We start from the raw sequence: 21,137 nt of genomic DNA, 5'->3' as shown, positions 1-21,137 counted from the left end.
GGAAGATTTTTAAATACCTTGTCTTTTCATGCCAATAGAATTCCTCCCCTTCCCACTTTGGCCAGCCCCCAGTATTACTGAACATGGAGGAAGACTGAGATCTGAATGTCATGTAGAATATAGAGGCATAACCCCAGCCCACACAAGCTGTATCCCCTTTTAGGTTTCCCACATTTCTTGTCATGGCCTTGATGTTCACCCTGGCTGCCAGCAATGCAGAGGCCTGCCAGGTAAAAGCAGTGGAGGAGGGTTATGGAGAAAAGAACTTCCATGTCCAAATCCTTTTTAAGGTGTCTCCCACAGGAAGAAGCAAGGACACTGCAGCTGCTATTGACATCTGGACCTGGGTGCTGTGGCGCATCCACACCTGTGGCAAGAGTGGCCCAGGATGTTGACAGGGTGGTAGCCAAGGAATCAAGGTGCACAGAGGTGGTAGCTAAGGCAGGGGCAACCCCACCAGTGCCCAGGGTGTCTCCAGAAGCCCCTCTAGTAGCTTTCAAGGTACTGGAAATCAAAGAACCCTAAGGCTGTGGAGTCTCTTTGCTTTCCATGGCAGTGAAAGGAAAGTTCATACAAAATGCTAGTCAACTCTCCACCCTGCTCCAAGTCTCAGCCCTACGATAACCCTAATGATCATCTCCTGATCAGCCAAACTCAGTCCTCAGTTCTCTGAAGACAGGCCAACACTAATCTTGTAATAACAAGGTCCATTTTATCATTCACTCCATGGATATTCCCCTCAGCTTGAAGTCAACTTGACTTCTGTAAATGACTCCAGCTTTATATTTGTCTCTTCTATGGTGGCTTGTCCTTTCCTATGAATGGTATTCCTGGGATATAACTTATCTTTCTGCACACATAGTAAGAACACTGAAGACATGGTCAATAGCTAATTTCCCCCTCTAACACTGCTTGCTGCTTAAAAACAATGGAAATCAATGACTTTTTGACTGAATAAATAACTAATGAGGAGGCCAATTCAGACAATTGAACTGAGAGAGCTAGGATTAATTTTTCTCCCCATTAGATATAAAACTTAAAAACTTATTTGTAGGGGAGTCTGAATTTAAATGACAGGATGGAGTCAGGTAAGTGGAAAGAGAAAGAAGGAGTTAGAAGGAGATAGATGGAGAGAGAGAGAGAGAGAGAGAGAGAGAGAGAGAGAGAGAGAGAGAGAGAGAGAGAGAGAGAGAGAGAGAGAGAGAGAGAGAGAGAACGCTAGTTGAGTGTGACACATTGACCAGAAAGGTTATTTTCCAAATGGAACCCTGGTACCTTAACCAATCCCATTTACAGGCTCAAGCCAACTACTATTTGCCCTGAAATAATAATTTTTTGTTTCTGGCCATGGCTGAGGACAAGAGAGAGAGGGAGAGATGAAGAGAGAGGGGAAAGAAAGGGAGGGAAAGAAAGAGACTGACTGATGGAGATTCCTTCAAATTTGGTGAAAGAACAATCTGTTCTACATGGGAGCAGGGAAAATAACCTTGTCAATGAGATTTCCCATTGGATCCAGGAAGAGTTGAAACTTCAGTGCTGTCCTAGCATTCCAGTGAAGAATAGATATCCTAGAGATGCCTGTCAGGGATTCAGCAAACCATTCTTTGCAAAACTTTTGTACCATCTTCAAATATGCCAGGAATGGATCCAGGTCAGAGGAGACCCATTCTTCTCATTTTTCAGTAGCAATGGGGGCACAGAGGTACTCACCCTGCAAGCACAAGCATGTAACCCACAAGTCAGCAGCCTGGCATTTGGGAAACTCATCTTACTCTTGGTCCCTTCCCTTCACTAATCTAGGAAGTGAAGCCACCCAACACATTCCATCTGCCTTTCTCAGATCCACCTCTAAGTGATGCCAAAAGCCCTGCCCTGGGCCATCTGTGTACATTTCATGTGAGCACAGTAGGTAAAACTGCAGGTAGAAGCAGAAGACAGCTGCTGTTCACATCCAGCTCTTATAGAACGATACTTCTATAGCAGGAACAGGCAATCTAGAACATATGTTGGAGAGTCTATGGGCATGCTATCCAATGCAAATAAGAATTTTTACCATAAGCATTGGATAATTCATTAAATTTTTATGATTAAGGGAGAAAAGAAGAGTCTGCATGATAGGGAAATTAAGTCAGAATATACAGTAATTTTTGCCCAATCCTAATTTACACAATCAATTTTCAGAGAAGCAGAAAGAAAATCAAACAAATAGGTAGAGATCAGAATTAAGGGTAGGACTTAAGGGTAGGGTAGTCTTGGTAGGACTTGGGAACATATAAAGAAAATTGCTAATTCTCTCTCTTTATTTCACACTTTAGTTTTCCTTATTGCTCTCCTTTATCAATATAGATGATGCCTTTTACTTCCCTTCAGAAGTCCATGTATTTCAGTCTGTTTCTCAGAGGATAGAATGGGTTTGTGTGGATTCACTTGCATTCTCTGGTTCAGTACTCCTTATACAGGATAAGGAAGTTAGCATTTCCTAAAACAACCGGCACAGTCAGGTGCTATATAGTTAAAATTCTTTGTGTCTTTGGAGAAGACATAAGAAAGGTAGGGATGAATTCTGATCTGTAGGGTGTATGTTGGAGAAAATGTGGCTACTCACAGATCCTTTGGCCACCACTTTATTCTCCGTGCATGTCCTAGCAGTTGGAAACTATCAGTAGGTTCATCATAGACTGGCATAAGTGGGCAGTTTGTGGGGAAAGATGTTCCAAGGTGACCTGTGCCTTCCAACTGTAACTTCTATAATGAAACAAGGAGATCTCCACATTCTAACCAACATTTGGCTGGCTCATCTGGACCTTTTTGTTCTGCAACTATTTGGGTGACCAAAACATGTGTGGGAGCCCCTCACTGCTTCCCGTTCTCTTGGCTGAGACTTGGTGCAGATGGAGACAGGGCCAGCAGACTTCTCATCCCTGCAATTTTCCATTTTCTGATCAGCCTGCTGGAGGGCCCTGTTTCTATGTATTTTACGAAAGAGCAGACGGGGATTTAACAGAGCACACATAAATAATGAAAAACTTGATTTGGAAAGGGTACATTGTATGTGATTTTCAGACTGCAATAGGTGACAGAAATTATATTTCTGTTTGACTCATGAACAGAGCTAAGCAACGACATTATAGCATTTGCTAGACATCTGCCAGGCTGGAAGCTCTAGAGTTCATTAAACACTCAGGATGTTTAGCTGCTTGCCCGGAACCTTCCAAACCAGCTAGTGTCACACATTGGCTCAGAAAGGTTATTTTCCAAATGGAACTCTGGCACCCTGAACAATCTCATTTATAAACTCAAGCCAATTGGTATTTGTCCTGTAATAATTATTTTCTATTTCTGGCCACTGCTGAGGTAACTACCTGTCTTTATAAATCAAATGTATTGAATGCCTAGCATCCAATTCAATTAATACTCCAAACATTCAGCATCTTGCAGGGGTTTTTGCATCACTTTGGGTAAGAAATGTAGTACTAAATATTACCTTTTAAAGTAACCAAATTTTCTAGGTGAGGGAACTCTGTTTGCCCTTGACACTTTGTATCATCAATGCAAAGAGTTGGTTTGTTCAACGAATTAAACCCATACTCCTAGCTGGCATTTGTACCTGCCACAATAAGGGCGAAACCTGTTATTACTTGGGCATGACACCTTCTAGGTGTCAGTTACACCGGGCTGTTCATCTCATTCTGCCCACAGCCCTCTGATATCCTTGGGGGTTACCTCGATACATTCTGTCTGATGTTACAATGTGTGTTTGGGAGCCGGGAGGCTCGGAGATAGGTGCAAATACAGCTTCTCTCTCTCCTTCTGGGAAATACACTTCTGTTATATTTATCCTCTATATTCTCAATCTAACATTAGGCCTTCACTAAACATTTTCTGACTCATCATATTGATTGACTGAGTGACCACAAGAATGAATAAATAAATAAATAAATAAATGCATAATTACATATTTTAAGCTCACAATGATACACATTTTAAGTGATATGGCTCACATTCACATTTGGAGAAGGGTCTGGTGGTAATTCAAAAGTGTATGTGGCCCAGAAAAAAGACATTATTAAATCTAATCCATTCTTGTGGGAGCGGACCCATTGTAAATAGGACCTTTAGATTAGGGTACTTTAGTTAAGATCTGAAACTTTTACTAGAGTCTAAGAGAATAAAATTTAGACAAAGAGAGAGAAATCCACAGAAGCAAGAAGCTGAGATCAACAAAACCTGAAAGAGAAGAGAGAGAAGCAGACACTGTCATGTGCCTTGCAGGGGGCAGAGGAGCCAAGTATTGCCAGCAGCCAAGCTTTGGGAAGAAAGTATTGCCTTAATGGTGTCTTGATTTGAACATATTCCCGGCCTCAAAACTGTGAGTTAATAAATTGCCGTTGTCTTAGCCAACCCGTTTCATGGTATTTTCTTGGAGCAACCTAGAAAACTAAGACAGGTACAGAGCTTTGTCAGCGAATTGCTTATAAGGAAATTTATACTATATCACTTTTGCGGCTATCGCTGTTTTTTGGTAAAAGGCAAATGTTATAAGATTTTGTATATAGAGATGTTTCTTTCTTAAAATAAAGTTGCTAGATCCATTCTTATTTTGCAAAATAATTTGTCCTCACAATATTTTTATCAAGAGTTAGCTTCACATACTCAAAATGGTGATTGATTTTCAAGACAATTTGTGCCTTTTCAGTGAAGATGATTCCAATTGTGAAAAGTGAGTTTTCTCTATTAGCTTTTTGATGTTTAAATATTATTTACACTATTCAAATGAAAAAATACAAATGTGCACACATGCTTACCAATATAGTTTGGTCAATCCAATTCATTAATCTTGAATAATTGTGATGCTTTTGTCTTATTGTTAATTTTCTATGCTTTGCTGTATTAAGCTCAAACTCCCAACTTTGCTGATTTGAGAGCATCGGTGTCCATGTCAATCACACACAGTCCACTATGATGGGGAGAAGTGGCATCTCAATAGGGTTCATTGCACCCAGGCAGAGCTGTCTATGACTAGTGAAGGGAGAGTAAGGTAGGAGCTTACTTCTGATGGCTCAGCTTGGATATTTAAAATGTTTGTGATTGCTGCTTCTTTCTTCACTTATTATTTCAATAAGTATTAACTATTGCATGTCAGGTACCATTTAGGCACTGAATGGTACCTGTGTATTAAGCCAAGTCTTTAATATTGTTGAAGAAACAGGCAATAGATAAAAATAAATATTACTTTCTATGATGATAATCCTGGAGAGAAGGCAGGCAGTTCTGAGGAGTATGGCTGTAAATGTCAATCAGCTGGTCAGTAGAAGTCACACTGAGAACATGGTATTTGAGTGCAGATGTGAAGGAGGTGAGAGAAGGGGCTATGTGGCTGTCAGGAAGAATGGTCCATGCCAAAGGCACAAAAATCACAAGGGATCTAGATGTTACAGTAGGTGTTCCTGCCTGATATCCCACTCTTTCCTCTTTACTCACCATGAGTTACAGTCATCAATCTTATCTACTGTATTGATTCTGTGGCTTGTTGCTGATGGCATAGGCTCTCTGCTGCTGGGCATCTAGAATGCAGCATGTCTTGAATGTACCCCAGCAGGAAGTGAACACAGATTCCTTTGTGACATTGCTGGTAGTCCCTCTGATCTGGGACAAAAGCTGATTCTTCCCCTTATATGATGGTTAATTTCATATATCCACTAGGCCAGATTATGGTGTCAATTGTTTGGTCAAGCACTGACCTGATTATTACTTGAGGGCATTTTATTGATGGGATTTGTATCTACAATCAGTTCATTGCATCTACAATCACTTCATTGCATCCACAATCAACAAAGGAGATTGTCCTCAGCAATGTGGGGAACTTCTCATCCAGACAGTTGGAGGTCTTAAAGAACCAGAACTATGGGCTTTAGGAGAATTTCTCCTTCACCTTTGGCATTAACTTTTGCCAGAATTTCCCATTAAACAGCTTCCCTTGTGGTATTCAGACTAAGGAACTCACATCATCTTTATTGGATTTTCAGCCTGCCTCCTGCTTTATGGAGTTTGGATTTGCCAGCTCCATGGTCATGTGAGCCAATTCCTTATAACAAATCTCTTAAATATATGTGTATATATACATATAAACATTGTATACACACATGTGCATACATAATGTGTATGTGTGTATGCTTCCCATTGTTTCTGTTTCTCTGGAGAACTTTGATTAATTCACTTTACAAGTGTCAATATCTACTCTGACAGTGCACGGAGATAGAGCTTTTGGGGCCACATTGAAAAACCAAATGTCTCCTCTGGATTAAATTTCTTTCCTCTTGTGATGACCAAAAGGATTAAGATTTCATTTAATCTCTTAAATGAGATGACATTGCTTTTCTTCTGTATAATTTGATATTTCATAATATAGACATTTAAAATGGTCCAAAAAAACATACATTTTAGTCTCCTGCACATGAGACTTCAGGGTCCATCCTGCTGGTAACCTTCATACATTGGGTTTACTCTCCAAGGATTTGAGTATCCTGTCTGTGCTCCCATCAAATTTTTTAGTTCTCCCTGAGTTTCCAAGGAATTGGCTAACAGAACTCTGACAGAATTCACAGAATCTAAGGCTATAAAAATGTCCAAAGTAAGGCATCAACAAGAGGATACCTTCACTGAAGAAAGGCCAATGGTGTCTGGGGTTCCTCTGTCACATTGGAAGTCACATCGTGATAACTGCTGGTCCTTTGCTCATGGGCTCCATTGCTCTCAGCCTCTGTGTCCAGTGGCTTTTCCTCTGAGCATTTGTGGATCCTTGCTTGCTTCTCCAGGGACACTCTCTGAGCTCTCTGTGGCCTGTGTATCTCCTCTCATCATCTCTGAGGTGTCTCTCTCTCTCTGTATTCTTCACTTGGTTTGATCCTGCCATATAGCAATGAAAAAAAAAAAAGATGAAGAGGAAGTGAGCTAATGGCATTGCAAAAATAAAGACATTCATCAATGCAAATGTGAGAGATGAAAGTATGTAAGGGAGACAGCAGGAGAGGGAAAGAGGGGTAGGCAACAGTGAGGAAAGGTTTCCCATCAGGACAGGGGGACTCAGACCTGCCTGGGATAATGACCTTAAGCTCTGCCTTCTCACCATTTCCAAAATCATATAAATGTTTCTTATTACATCTGTATTTACCCTTGAGCTGCGGGACCATGCCTGGATGGGGGAAGCTGTGAGTTAGCATGAGAGAGGTCCTCTGCTTTATGGAGTACCATATCGGTCTAAATGGTTAAGGGTAGTTTGCATGCTGTGTGACATGGATGGAGAAGCATGGCTGGGAACCCATTCTTTTGGTAGGGTATACTGAGGTTGTATTTGTCACTGGTAAACAAAGGAGATGCATTTTCTGGTGTGAAACATACAATATCTGGAACTCAGGGTTCCACAAAATGGAGGAGATTATTGCATCCTCCTTTACTGCAATTTCCAGCACATTTTCTGTCAAAAAGACAAAATTTTGTATGACTATTTGGGTGCCATGGAAGTCAGCATAGAGAAAATGTACTTAAGTGTCCCAGAGGTAAAAGAAGTATCACTTGAAACAAAAAAATAAAGACCAAAGAGAATAAGCTAATTATCAAATGGAGTGTTCAGAGCTTGTTATTTGAATAGATATTTAAGGTGGAAGCATGAGGGGAAAGTAGTAGAATGCCAAGGTCATGCCTGATAGGACTAAAGTACACTTGAGGCCATACAATATGAACCATTCTATCTGCCCCCCTATGTGAAGCCCACCAAATGGTGTCATCCTCCTCTTATTCCACTGAAGAGGTATCTTCCCTCAGCAGCCACAAATCCCTCCATTCATTCAGTGACTCTCTGTTTTATCCATTGAAATTGTATTAGGTGCTTACACTGTGTCAGGGATACTAATGACTGCTGGGAATTAAATACTGAAGAGACACACTGGCTCTTTTCCAGAAGTTCCCAATATGGCTAAATACTTTCAAAACTAAACAGTCAGTAATTAATAGCGGCAGATGTAGGAAACTATGAAAGTTCACAGGAGCTTCACCTCATAGAATTGAATGAAGCAGTATCTCAAAAATATCTAAGTATGGAACATTCAGATGAAGTAGCTGTGTCAATATAGAAGTAGAACATGAGAGACAGAGATAGATAGAGAGAGAGAGAGAGAGAGAGAGATAATGATATCAGAAGTTTCTGAGATCTACCCAAGCCCTAGATTCTGGTGAAATATTAATGTGCTCCAGTATGTCAAGAAGGCAGACACCTTTGACAAATCTCTTCTCTTTGAGACAGGTGCTCTGACCACAGGGTGTCCACCAGTTTCGAGTCCAGGCATATGACCATAAGCCACTGCCAGGAAGATGGGTGATCCCCCGAGAATTCATAATTAATGATACGCCATCTATATCAATCTGAAAATTTAACAGCAAGCTGCCTACATTAGCATGCTGCCATCAACCTTCTACGCTGTTGTGACAGATGACTAACAAAGAAGAGCTTGGGGAATGACCCTACTTGTCATTATGAATTCATTTAGAGTCATATTGAATTAAGTATCCATCAGGAAGTAACTTAGTGCTACCCGAAATCTAGTGTCCCAGAGCATCTATATGTTTGTCTCTATAATATAATAAAAACGATGTGGTAAAATAAATGAGAATATGTTTTATGCAGAGTGTTGCATAATTGGTTTAGGATCATTTTCAAAATCCTGAGAAGTGGTATGGGTTTGTGATGCTCTCTTTCTTAATTCACAATCCATAGAGGTTCTTGCTTACCACCCTGATGTCAAGAGTAAAAACATAGAGTGCCGTGGCTATGCAATAATAACTAAGCTTATATGCATAAGCTATAAAACAACAAAACAAACTCAATGCTTAGATGCAAAAGTTGTTTTACAAAGGGAAATGTGGAAAGGGGATTTGAAAAGATTGAAAATGTGATGTGATCATCAGTATGAAAGCTTTCTCTGAACTTAGATATTTTCAATCATTATGTATTAACTAGCAAATCACTGAGATTAATTTCTGTTTATGCCAACTACAAAAAGCATTGTTTTAACAACAGTGGGCTAGATAATGTGGACCGTTTCTCCATTTGATACAATTAGCAAAGCTGGAAAATATATTTTGCTTAATATTGTAGAGCTAACAAGGTATGGAAATGTTAGGGGCAAAAGGAGTAAGAAGAAGTAAACTCATATAGGATAGCTTGGCATTTTAGGCTTTATTTTCCTCTGGGGGTATCTGCTGATTTCAGAAAAGATAGAAAAGAATCAAAGAAATTGAACAGAGCTCTTAAAATTCTTGTGAGTCAAGGAAGAAGAAATTGGAGTTCAGGGACTATTTGGTGGGGAGTTGGGTGGGGTGAGAACACTGATAAGTCTTCTATACATTGAGTTGAGACCTGAAAAGATACACCGTAAAAAAATGGGTGAACTAGATAAAGGCTGGTTTACACAGATGAAACTAGGTTTGAATGCTCACAGTCCCTAGAATTAATTAAGATAACTCTTGATAACAGAAAAGAGTTATTATATTCATATTATAGAAAATACACTTCAAAGCAAAAAAGCATTACTGGAGAAGAAAAATGACATCCATAATGAAAAGTCTCAATTCATTAGAAGTATCTAGCAAAAAGACCTCTGTGTATAATTAATAACACAGCCCGAAAACATATGAAGTACAAATTTATAGATATAAAAGAAGATATAGACAAATCTCAACTACATTGGGAGATTTTAACAAGCTTCTTTCCATAAAAGATAACAGAATATACAAAATGAATTAGAAGATATATAGAATATATAAAAAAAATCATTAACATATAGATCGTTATACTCAACAGTTTAGAAATCACTGTATTTTTTTTCAGAGGCACATAGTACAAAAAACTTTTTAAGAATGACCATATTCATGGCCATAAAGCAATACTCAATACATTTCCAATGGATGAAAATATGCAAGTTATATTCTTTGTACACATTATAGTTAAGTTAGAGATGGGTAATGAAAAAACAACTGTAAAACTCTCCAGTGTTGGAAATTATGCTATAAAATCTTTAATAACCAATGATAATTTGAAATGAATTATGACAATATTAAACAAAAAATGAAATTCTTGGGAAGTAGTTAGAACTGGGTGTAAAGAAAAATGTGGAGGTTTAAATGCATATATTAGAAAAATAGTGTAAATATCCAGCTCAAGTACTTAGAAAAGTAGCAGCAAATTAAATCCAAAACAAATAGAAAAAATAAATATAGAGAAAGAAATTGATGAAATAAAATGCAAGTTTTCAAAAATTTTAGTTGGAATGAATGCATGTCTAGAAAAACTTGATTTATCAAAGCATAGAAGAAATAGTAAATGAGAATATTCCTTCAACAGTCAAATAAATTTAATTAAAAATTTTCACATGAAAATATCATAGTCTCTAATGTTTTACCTGTGAGTCCATCAAACATTTAATGAAAATTAAGGAAGAAATAACATCAGTTTTATCTAAACCTTTCCAAAGCTGTTTATAGAGATACAATATTGCTCTGAGCTATTGAAATTGAAAGAAACAGACTCAGCTTCTCTTTAGTCACAGGAAGTGTGTTATAAATGAAGGATTTAATAGAGCTGAACAAAGGAGGGCACTCTCCCAGGAGGGTCTGTCATTTGTTATGCAATTTCTTGGGTCCTCCTTGCCTGTCTATGGAATTACCTCCAGCCTTTGAATAGGGTGGGTCCACATCAGACCCCACGTTAGGAAACATTTCCAAGGCATCATATGGCTGCAAGCAGCAGTCACATGCTTTCAAGTCTTTCCAAAAGACCTTCCCAGAAGGTCCCTGACTTCTGATGTACTTGAAGACTATGCCCCTTTCTTTGACAATCTTTCTTCCACCCATATTAGTAGCCCATTGCTAGATATTTCAACCAACAAATGGCTCACTAAAGAACCATCGGATTTGGATTCCTATGTGGGTCTACTAACACGGAAAAAATGTGCCAGTTCTATCAACAGGAAAACTTCATTCTAAATAATACTTAGAGTGCTCATCTGATAAGATTAACCATATGATCTTCTGGTATTATACATCAATCTCAGGGGCCTGGATTATATGAGTGTGTCCATGAGAGGATGGACTTTTCACTTCAGTCATGTTTCTGAGCCCTGCCACATTGAGGTGAGACCCTGACCTGAGGTGCCATCCTCAAAGTCATCTGTGCTGGGATTTGGGACATAATTCTGCACCTTTGTATGTATTCGCCCATGCCCTTATTTCTCCATCTTGAAACTTTGAGAGTAAGAGTCATCAACTTTGGCTGATCAATTCTGAGAGGCACTAAACAGTAGGATGAAGGAAAAAATACAGAAAAAAAATGTTTTGTGCTAGGCATATTGTTCATAAAGGATGAACCTAGAAATAAGAATTTTGAAAATTTTCTATGAAGCCAGGGATAAAAAACACACAACACAGAGCAAATATTATTAAGTTGAATACAATGCTATGGGTAATATCTTCATTCAGTGTATGTTATATATTGTTTTATTTCAGTGAACAGAAAGGCATTTTTAAGGATTTTAAAAAGTTCATTTACTCAAGACCTCAAGCTGCCCTCCTGATTTTTACTATAAGATCATGAGTTCCATTATGAATTCTTCTACCATGGGATTTTCAGGTTATGTAGCCTAGCAGTTGGAAAAAGTATATTGACTACTCATTGGATAGCATTTTCCTCACCGTGTGTAAGAGTTTCTTTACTCAAATGAGTTTACTCCCTCCAAGTTAATTTAACCCAGACATTTCGGAAAAGGAATTAAAAATGTGAGGTGGGTATATAGTATATAGGGATTCTATTTTCTGCATGTTGTCTCTATAAACTTGCTAATAAAAAAACAAGGTGATAAGATTAAATGTGAACACAGTGAAACATCCACTATGTTTATCTCAATATATCAGTGGCCAGAGGTTAAATATTCTTGTTCCTGGAGAGCGGGGGGAAAAAGCTTAAGGATCTATCAATTGTTTGAGGGGGAAATAAGAAAATATAACAATTTGGTGTTTAGCTCTAATCTTTTTTAGTTTGGCAAGAAATGAAACCTCAAATACAAATCTGTGCAAAAAAGAACCTGTCCCTGAAGATAATTTGGTATTTGCATCAAGAGTTTTACAATGCTCTGATGCTTATAGTTGGCTTTGTGGTTTGTAGCTATACACCCCAGAAAAGCATGTTCTTAATCTTAATCCATTCCTGTGTGAGTGAACCCATTGTAAATAGGATCCTTTTTTTTTTTTTGGAAATAGGATCTTTAGATGAGGTTACTTCAGTTAAGATATGGCCCACCTCAATGAGGATGGGTGTTTCCATTACTGGGGAACTTACAGGAGGGACCCCAGAGAGAGAAAACTCAAGGGAACAGCCAGAAGCTGAATGCCAATGGAACCTAGAAAAGAAGGGAGAAGCCAGGAGAGGCCACCGTGTACATTTCCATGTGGCAGCCAGCCCAGAATGGCTGTCTTCTGGGAGAAAGCTTAGCCTTAATCATCACTTGATTTTAGACTTCTCTAGCCTCAAAATTTTGAGCCAATAAATTCACACTATTTAAGCCAAACCATTCCATGGCATTTGTTTTAGCAGCCCAGCCAGGAAACTAAAACCTTGGTCCTCCTATTTCTCAAGATATATCATAAAGAATGACCAAGTCAGTAATTTCTATGAATTGCATACTTAGCAATGGCTTGTACCAGCCTCCGTGTCCGATACTGGATTTCTAGGAGTGAACAAGCCTCCTTTCATGCCTTCTAGAGCTTACATTTTACTAAGAGACAAAGATATGAATCAAATGATAATATACAAACACATTCCTCATAGTGAGAACTTTAATAGTGAAATATCATGCAAAATGTGTGGATCATTTTTCGATTTTTACAAATTGTTATATCAACTGTGGGAGACAGTTAAATGTCATGGGTTTAATGCAGGATTTATTGTATTTCCTTCCACAAATACCATCTAAATGACAGCGAACTAACAGGAAGTTAAAAGCCCATGAGAACAAAGATGCTAGAAAAGGAAAAAACAGCACATCTGACAGGTTTCCAAAATGTAAGAAACAAAACGGAAGGAGAACCTGATTTATCAGACCTGAGAAAGCACACACTTAGATAATGTCTATGGATTAAAAGTGATCAGAATTCCCCCAGGGAACTCATACAGGTACTGTCTGTGGCAAATGTGTTCTGGAATGAGAGGGAGGCTCCGAGTGGGAAAATGGAAGCCGACTGAAGTCTGCAGAAAGCTCTCACCTCCCGACACAGAGCAGCCAAGCCACTCCCAGCCCCAAGTAAGAAACCAGAATTTTAATCTGTGAAGAGACTGAACCAGTGGCGCTCTCAACCTGGGGATGCCATTTGCAGAAAGACCACATGAGAGAATGAGAGCTGAACCTGAAGGCATTAGTGAAATACTGACTACTGAGCCCCAGGATTCATTAAACATCCTGCTTCGATCGAGAACATAAAGAGTGAGGATTATAGAACCAGGCAGAAGATTGAAAAGTTTGTCTCTGAAACTCAGAGGACATGGAGGAAAGATATTGATGCCTCTGTAAAAGATATCGATGCCCTGTGAAAACTCTGACTTCAAACCCAATGACTGAATGGCCAAGTTACCAGTTTATAAGCTGCCCACCCTAGCAGTGCACACGTGTGCAGAGAGCTTCCGTTTAGCTTCGCCCTGCCTCGTTCTTATAAGTAAACAGATGACTGAGGATTACCAGACCTCTGTGGGGATCCTTCAAAATGAAACAGAGAAACCAAAGCAAGCAGGCAGAAAAATAGAACTCAGCATGAAGAAATGGTAAGAGAGTAGAAGAAAACTGAGAGGATGGCATTTATAAAACTAAGGTGTGATGCCATGAATAAGAAAAATATTCTGGGAATTAAGAGCAAGATACATGAACATCAAAGCAAAGCAGTAGAATATTGTGAGGAAAAAAAAAAGTGAAGAAAACTTCCAGAGGGGATCAAAAGGTAAAGAAATGGGAAAAAGATAATAAGAAGATAAAAATATAAGGAAAATAGAAGATTCAGATTGTCGGGTCAACATTCCCTTTTTACAAAAAGTTCCAAATGACAGAATTGATTGGGATGGTGTCCTAGTTTGGTAGCTGCCGGAATGAAATATATCAGAAATGGAATGGCTTTTTAAAAAGGGGAATTTAATGAGTTGCTAGTTTACAGTTCTAAGGCCGAGAAAATGTCCCAATTGAAACAAGTCTATAGAAATGTTCAATCTAAGATATCCAAGAAAAGATACCTTGCTTCCAGAAGGCCAATGAAGTTCAGGGTTTCTCTCTCAAGTGGAAAGGCACATGGCAAACACAGTCAGAGTTTCTCTCTCATCTGGAAAGGCACATGGTGAACATGGTCAGGGTTCATCTCTCATCTGGAAGGGCACATGGTGAACATGGCATCATCTGCTAACGTCTTCTCCTGGCTTCCTGTTTCATGAAGCTCCCCAGGAAGCACTCTTCCGTCTTCATCTCCAAAGGTCACTGGCTAGTGGACTCTGCATCACGTGGCTATGTCGTTCTGCTCTGCTCTCTCCGAATCTCTCATTCTCCCGACTGTTTCCTCTTTTACAGGACCCCAGTAAACCAATCAAGACCCACCCAAATGGGTGGAGACATGTCACCCCTAATCCAGTTTAACAACCACTCTTGACTAAATCACATCATCCAAGGAGATGATCTGATTACAGTTTCAAACATACAGTATTGAATAGGGATTATTCTACCTCTATGAAATGGGATTTTGATTAAAACATGGCTTATCTAGGGGACATACTTCCTTTTAAACCAGCACAGATGGCAAGAAGCCAAATGTCGTAGGCTGATGACAGTTTCCAAAGATAGGTCCACATTCTAATACCCAGGGCCTGTGAGTGTTACCTTGTTTGGAAAATGGGTCTTTGGATATGTGATTAGTTAGGGATTTGGGGATGGAGAAATTATCCTAGGTTATCTGAGTTGACTCTAAATCCAATCACAAGAGTCTGTATGAGAGAGGCTGAGGGAGATTTGAGACACCCACAGAGGAGAAAACCATATGAAGGTGGAGGCAGAGGTTGGAGTGAAGTGGCTTCAAATGAGGGAGAGTTTGGCAGCTAGCAAAAGCTGGAAGAAGCAAGGAAGGACCCTGCCCTAGAGCATTCAGAGTGAGCAGTCCTGCTGACACCTTGGTTTTGAATTTCTGGCTTCAGAACTGTTATTGTTTTAAGTCACCAAGGTTATGGTGTTTCGTTAAGACAACTCCAGGAAACCATCACAGTATCTGGTATGGAAAGTCTCCAATTAACAATTTCGGCCAAATTCATCTATCTTACTCATCTTGGAAGTTTGTTTTAAAACTTCAGGGTTCCTTTCAGTAAACAGCCAACTTTGGTGGCTTCCTTTCTGGCAAACCTGTCTTGTGTTATATACTTGGTGTTCTTATGGTACATTCATGTTTTCATTGTAAAAAATAAGATAACTCTATGTCTGACACATGGTGCTGGGTTCCTGAGACCATCTTTTTGTCTTCAAGTACTGTATACCCAGATCCTAATAGCATTTTGGGTGAGGGAGTGCAAGAAACTATTGGAGCATCATGGCCAGAGCCTCACCCAGGACAGGGCTGAGGGTGAGCAGGGACTTCTTCATCAAGGAACACCTGAACTGAGAAGTGAGGCAGGACTAAGAATCAACCAGATGAAGTTGCAGATGGTTTTCAGGCCAAGAGCACCATGTAGCAAGACCCAGAGGGAACAGGAGAGAAAGGTGCTGATGAGCTGTGAAGAAACAAAGGAGTTGGCATGTTTGGAACATGGATGTGCGTTAGGAGGTGGTGGAGGGGGGTCTCTGGATGAGGGTTGAATAGAGATGAGTAGAGAATTTTAAGTAGATTTCATACCATCTAAGGCTTTTGAACTTTACCCTTTAAACCATGAAGAATGATTGAGGTTTATATTTTTTATTTTTTTAAAAATTTTAGAATTCCAAGATCTAATGTTTATCTTGGAACAATCTCTCTAGATTAAAGGTAACACTGAAAACTAGTTCTCTTGCTGAGAAATATCCTGACATGATCTGCTAGTGGCCTGGAGTATAGTAGTAGAGATGGACATAAAAAGTAATATTACAGAGCTGGGAAGATGACTGCTTGGATGTGGATTTGTGTTGTAAGTGCTGAGTGGGTGGCAATCCTCTTCCCAGGGATTAGGGACACAAGGTGTAAACAGTTTCATTCATGGAGTTTAAGATCATCAGGAGAAACCCATGCAATGCTGTCTGGGGGCAAGGAGATATTTGTATTGGGTGCACTGTAGAGCAATCTGGGCTTAATACACTGATTTAGGCATCCTTGGCATAGAGTTGACAGTTCCAATCATAAAGTGGAAGAGACCATCCAGCCCCTGAGAAGACACTTAGGAGGTGAGTCCCCAGAGAGGAAGGGGGTAGAATGCACAAACAGGGTGTTATCCCAGGGTCCAGGCCTATGACACAGGTTGAGGCAAGATGGTTGGTCAAGGTGGAGCAATTCCCCAAATGAATTCATGAAAAATAACTGCAGAGTGTTTATTAGACTTAAGCATAAAGAAATCTTTGATGACCTGAGGAAGAGAAGTTCCTGTGGGGGGGTGAGACATGCTGCACAGTCTGGGGAAGACCAGCATATGGTTAAATGCTGACAGGAAGATTCTAGGAGCAAAGAGAACATTGACAAATAAACAGAGGGAGGGCCTGACAGAGCAAAGTCTTTGGGGAGAGGGTCATTGAAGCCTGTCACCTGAGCAGGAAGGATGGGCAGGGTGCTCTGGGCCAAGGAAGGAAAAATGGCGCCTCACTCCATGAAGCTCCTGCAAGTCTCATGAAACACATTTGTTTTTAATCTTAAAAAAAATTAGGACACTTTATAATAACTTGAGGTGTGTATCTACATTGACAACTAATTTCATAGCACAGAACAGATGTGACAATATCTTGGCTTACTTCGAAATCCATACAACATTATCTTTAAAGTCTTTGCCTTGTTTTTGCTGCCTTCTAAAGAATTGAAGGAACTTTGCCCAACAGAATCAGTCCATCTGATCTCCCTCCTTCCTCCACCATCGCTCACAGTTACTATATACAACCATGAACCCAATGAGAGGCACAAGTCTAGAAGAAGTGTGTATTAGTCAGGGTACTCTGCTGAAACAAAACTGTCAGGAGAGAGCTGTAGATATTAGGGGATTTTTATAAAAATTGTATTATGCAACTGCGGGAATGCACAAATCCAAATTCCTTATAATGTACCATCAAGTTTCAACAGTATAATTGAACCAAAAAGGGGGCCAGCTAACATTCTGTCACCTGATTCCAGTCTTGTACGTTCTATCTGACTTACTCTCAGCACCACCATCCCTTGATCTTGGTACCCAGTTCTTGTTCCTTTACAGTGTTTCTTGCATTAGTCACCTCTCCATCTTCACAGCCAATACCCTGATGTGAGATCCTATGACTCTACACTGCCTGAGCTGGCTTTTTTTGTGTGTGTGTATGCTGTATGGTGGGGGTCACATTTCGTTCTTTTTCCATGTGAGTATCCCATTATGGCAGTGCCATTTGTTAAATTTTTGTTCATTTGTTTTCTTTTGTTTGCTTATTTATTTATTTTTTGGGGGAAAGTACATGAGCAGGGAATTGAACTAGGTGTCTGCACAGCAGGCAAGAATTCTACCACTGAAACTACCTTTGCACCCTCCGCCTGGGCTGTTTTAATAACTCCCACACTGGGATCCTTGTTCTCACCTTTCCTTTCCAGGTCTACCTTGAACATCTCTACCACATTCTTATACCTCAATTTCTTGTATAGCTCATTCAAGAAAAAGTGAGTTTTCACATGGACAGGCCAAATAACCCAATTGGAATTTTATATCATAGAAGGCAAGACTCTGGCTTATAGCTGTTTATTTCCATAAAATATTTTATTAATAATGGCATTTAATACAAAACTATTTTTAGTCACGATTATGGAACTGATCAAGACAGCTGGCAGAGTACAAATGTTCATAGAAAGGGCAAATTGGCTTATTGGCTGAGGGCTCAGACCCTGGAGTCAGATAGACTCAGGATTGACCCAATCTGGCAATTACTAAGTATGTGACTCTAGTGGCGTGAAGGGTGGCCCTTGTAAAAGCTATGTCCACATCCTAACTTGTGAAAGCTGTGAATTTGCTTTTATTTGAAAACAGGGTCTTTGCAGGTATAATTAAGGATCTTGAAATAACATCTTCCTGGAATATCCAGGTGGGCCTTAAATCCAGTGACATCTGTACTTAAAAGAGACAGAAGAGGAGAGGCCGAGAGAAGAGGGGACAGTTGTGTGAAGACAGAGGCATAGACTGGAGTGAGGCTGCCACAAGCTGAGACATGATGGCAGCCGCCAAAATCCAGGAGAGAGGCATGGGGCCGATTCTTCCCTAGGGCAAAAGGGAGTATGTGACCTTCCCAACACATTGATTTCAGACTTCCGCCCTCCAGAACTGTGAGACTATACATTTTGTTGTTTCAATTCATTGAGTGTGTGGTGGTTTGTTACAGCAGCCACAGGAAACCAACCCAGTGGCTTTGGGTAAAGCAATTAACTTCCATAAACATGCTATTTCATAGATGAAGATGCTAAGGTATAGGGAAAGTCAATGGGATGTAGGATATAAAGCCGTTAGCATGTGCTGGGCACACAATGGATGGTGCATGTAAGCTAGGATGTCCATCTCTGCCATAGAGATTGATTCCTATGAGGATCTGACCCTTGTCCTAGGGGCTAGGGTATGCAGAAGTAAACAAATGTTTCATAGGACCTGCCCTCAAAAGAATAACACCTGTTTTACAAGTAATGAATTCTTTTGGTCTCATAATCTCTACTTGGAGAGTGAAAATACTTCCTGGGATGGTTGAACTTATGGATAATTCATAGAGTTCATGAAATTACATTACTTCCTTGAGTTATCACTTCCTAGCTGAGGACTGAGGAGAGGAAGGTGTAGCCTTAAAACCTGATCCACAGGAGGGGGGCAAGCCTGGGTAGTGGCAGCAGGATGGGAACAGGATGGAGCACTCTAGGCATCTGGCCAAGGAGAGGAGCTTGGAGGTAAACTTTACCACTCTCCAGGTTTTCCTGAGAACCTGAAAGCAGAAACCACCAATGGACAGTGAATGGAATGACCAGAGCTATCTTTGCATCATGGAACTATCAGTATTTCTAGCTCTCTTCCTGTTGGCATGTGGTGGCATTTTATTCCCACACTCCTGTGTAGACATAGTCATTTACACACATACTCTGGCAAAGAGAAGGTACGAAGTGCTATGCAACACTGCCAGGCAAGAGCTCTCTTCTCCCCACTATTGTGCCCAGTGGAATTCCAGAGGTGGAGGCTCCATCAGCCCAGGAACCCGAGGCACCACAGTGGACAGAGCCCACGGCTAATGCTTTGTGGACTTGATGTCTGAGCACTAATAGACCCTGCAGTTATAACCCCCAATGGTTTGCTGTTGTTATGTAGGACACTCTGTACTGATTAAAACAGTAGCAAAGTTTGTTTCAATCTTTTTAGATGTGAATCCTCTACGTGATACTTTGCTTCCACAATTAGAAGGCAGACACTAAGCTATGTTTCAATAAAACCACACACAAATTATTCATTAGCTGAATTTGGGTGTTCCTCAGGGCTTTGATTTTACACTTTGCTTTGAAATGAGCTTTTACAAAATTTGAGCCATTAAAATTCATTTAAACAGGTAATATGAGTGCATGGAAGATGAGGGATATGATTGCTTGTTGATGCTGATGTCGTTTGCATAGAATGTGAGCTAAGTCATGTAGGAGCTGATGTTCTAGCAGTGAGAACAGGGCCACCTCACTTATTATAGCAACAAATCTCCAAAGTTGTTCAACTTCCCAAATGCTGTTATAATTCTTAGAGAACAGGCACTGTCACATGTGGACCTCCCTGTCAGAGGTGTTTTCCTGAGAGTGTGTCATTTCTACCTGACAGCCCCAACACCTAGCACAACTAACACATAAGAAGCAAATAGTAGACACTTGGTGAATGTGTTTCTAAATTTCTATGATTTTCTTCTCCTATCAAATTTTTAGACTTAGAACAGCAAGTAATATACATTGAAATCCAAAGATAGATGGACGGACACACAAACAGAGAAGATGACAGATGTCAGTCTAAGTCTTCCTCACCCCAAGAGAAATTTTGGAAAGGTTTGCTGAATTCCCATTTCATGCAATGACCATTAAGACAGCTAGTAATGCAGATGAGTTAAACAGGATTGATTTTTCTGTTGGAAAATCTGAAGTGCAAATTACATTAGAGTATGGCTTTAGCATTTTTTTGTCAAAATAACTAATATAAACTACCTGACATTAAATGAAGTGAGACAGAAAACTTATCATATAAATGTACTAGCTTCAGAAGAATGGTTCTGATTTAAGAGACTCTCAATTATTTCCAGATCATAAAGTCAAAGATAGAAACCTCATGAAAGTTGGGTGCCAGGGCTATTTACAAGGAATTCCTTGAATATTTTGATTGACTGGGCTGCATAGAATAATTTCAAGAAAAGTCTTTTTGACACCAGCTATGGTTTTAAAATTTATTATGGACTATTTCTTGTGAGTTTCTTAACATTGTTTCTATAGTCTCTTTCAGTGAAATATACTTTTTTGTGTGTGGAGGTAGGAGGTTTTTGGCTGTAATTTAAAGAACACCTAAGCAAAGAGGAGAAGTTACTGTCTCAGGCATGTGGAGATTAGAGGTAGCTGTTTTGAGATTGGGTAATCCAAAGACACATCTATGTAGCCAAGGACCCAGGTAATTTCTGTGATAATGTTATCCTGGTTTATTGGTTTCCATCGTATTGACCTTTACTGATGCAAGAAGGGACCATAGTTCCAGACATTGCATTCTCATAAAACTATGCCTGAAGGGGGAAGAAGGGTTTTGTCTCAAGCATAACTTTTATCGCTTTCATCAGGGTATGAGATTTTCCCAGAAACCCAACAGCAGTGTTACCCTTATCTTCTAAAGGCAAGGGCAAAAT

The sequence above is a fragment of the Tamandua tetradactyla genome, chromosome 9 (assembly GCF_023851605.1).
Source record: "Tamandua tetradactyla isolate mTamTet1 chromosome 9, mTamTet1.pri, whole genome shotgun sequence".
Taxonomy (NCBI): domain Eukaryota; kingdom Metazoa; phylum Chordata; class Mammalia; order Pilosa; family Myrmecophagidae; genus Tamandua; species Tamandua tetradactyla.
This window is presented reverse-complemented; position numbering follows the sequence as displayed.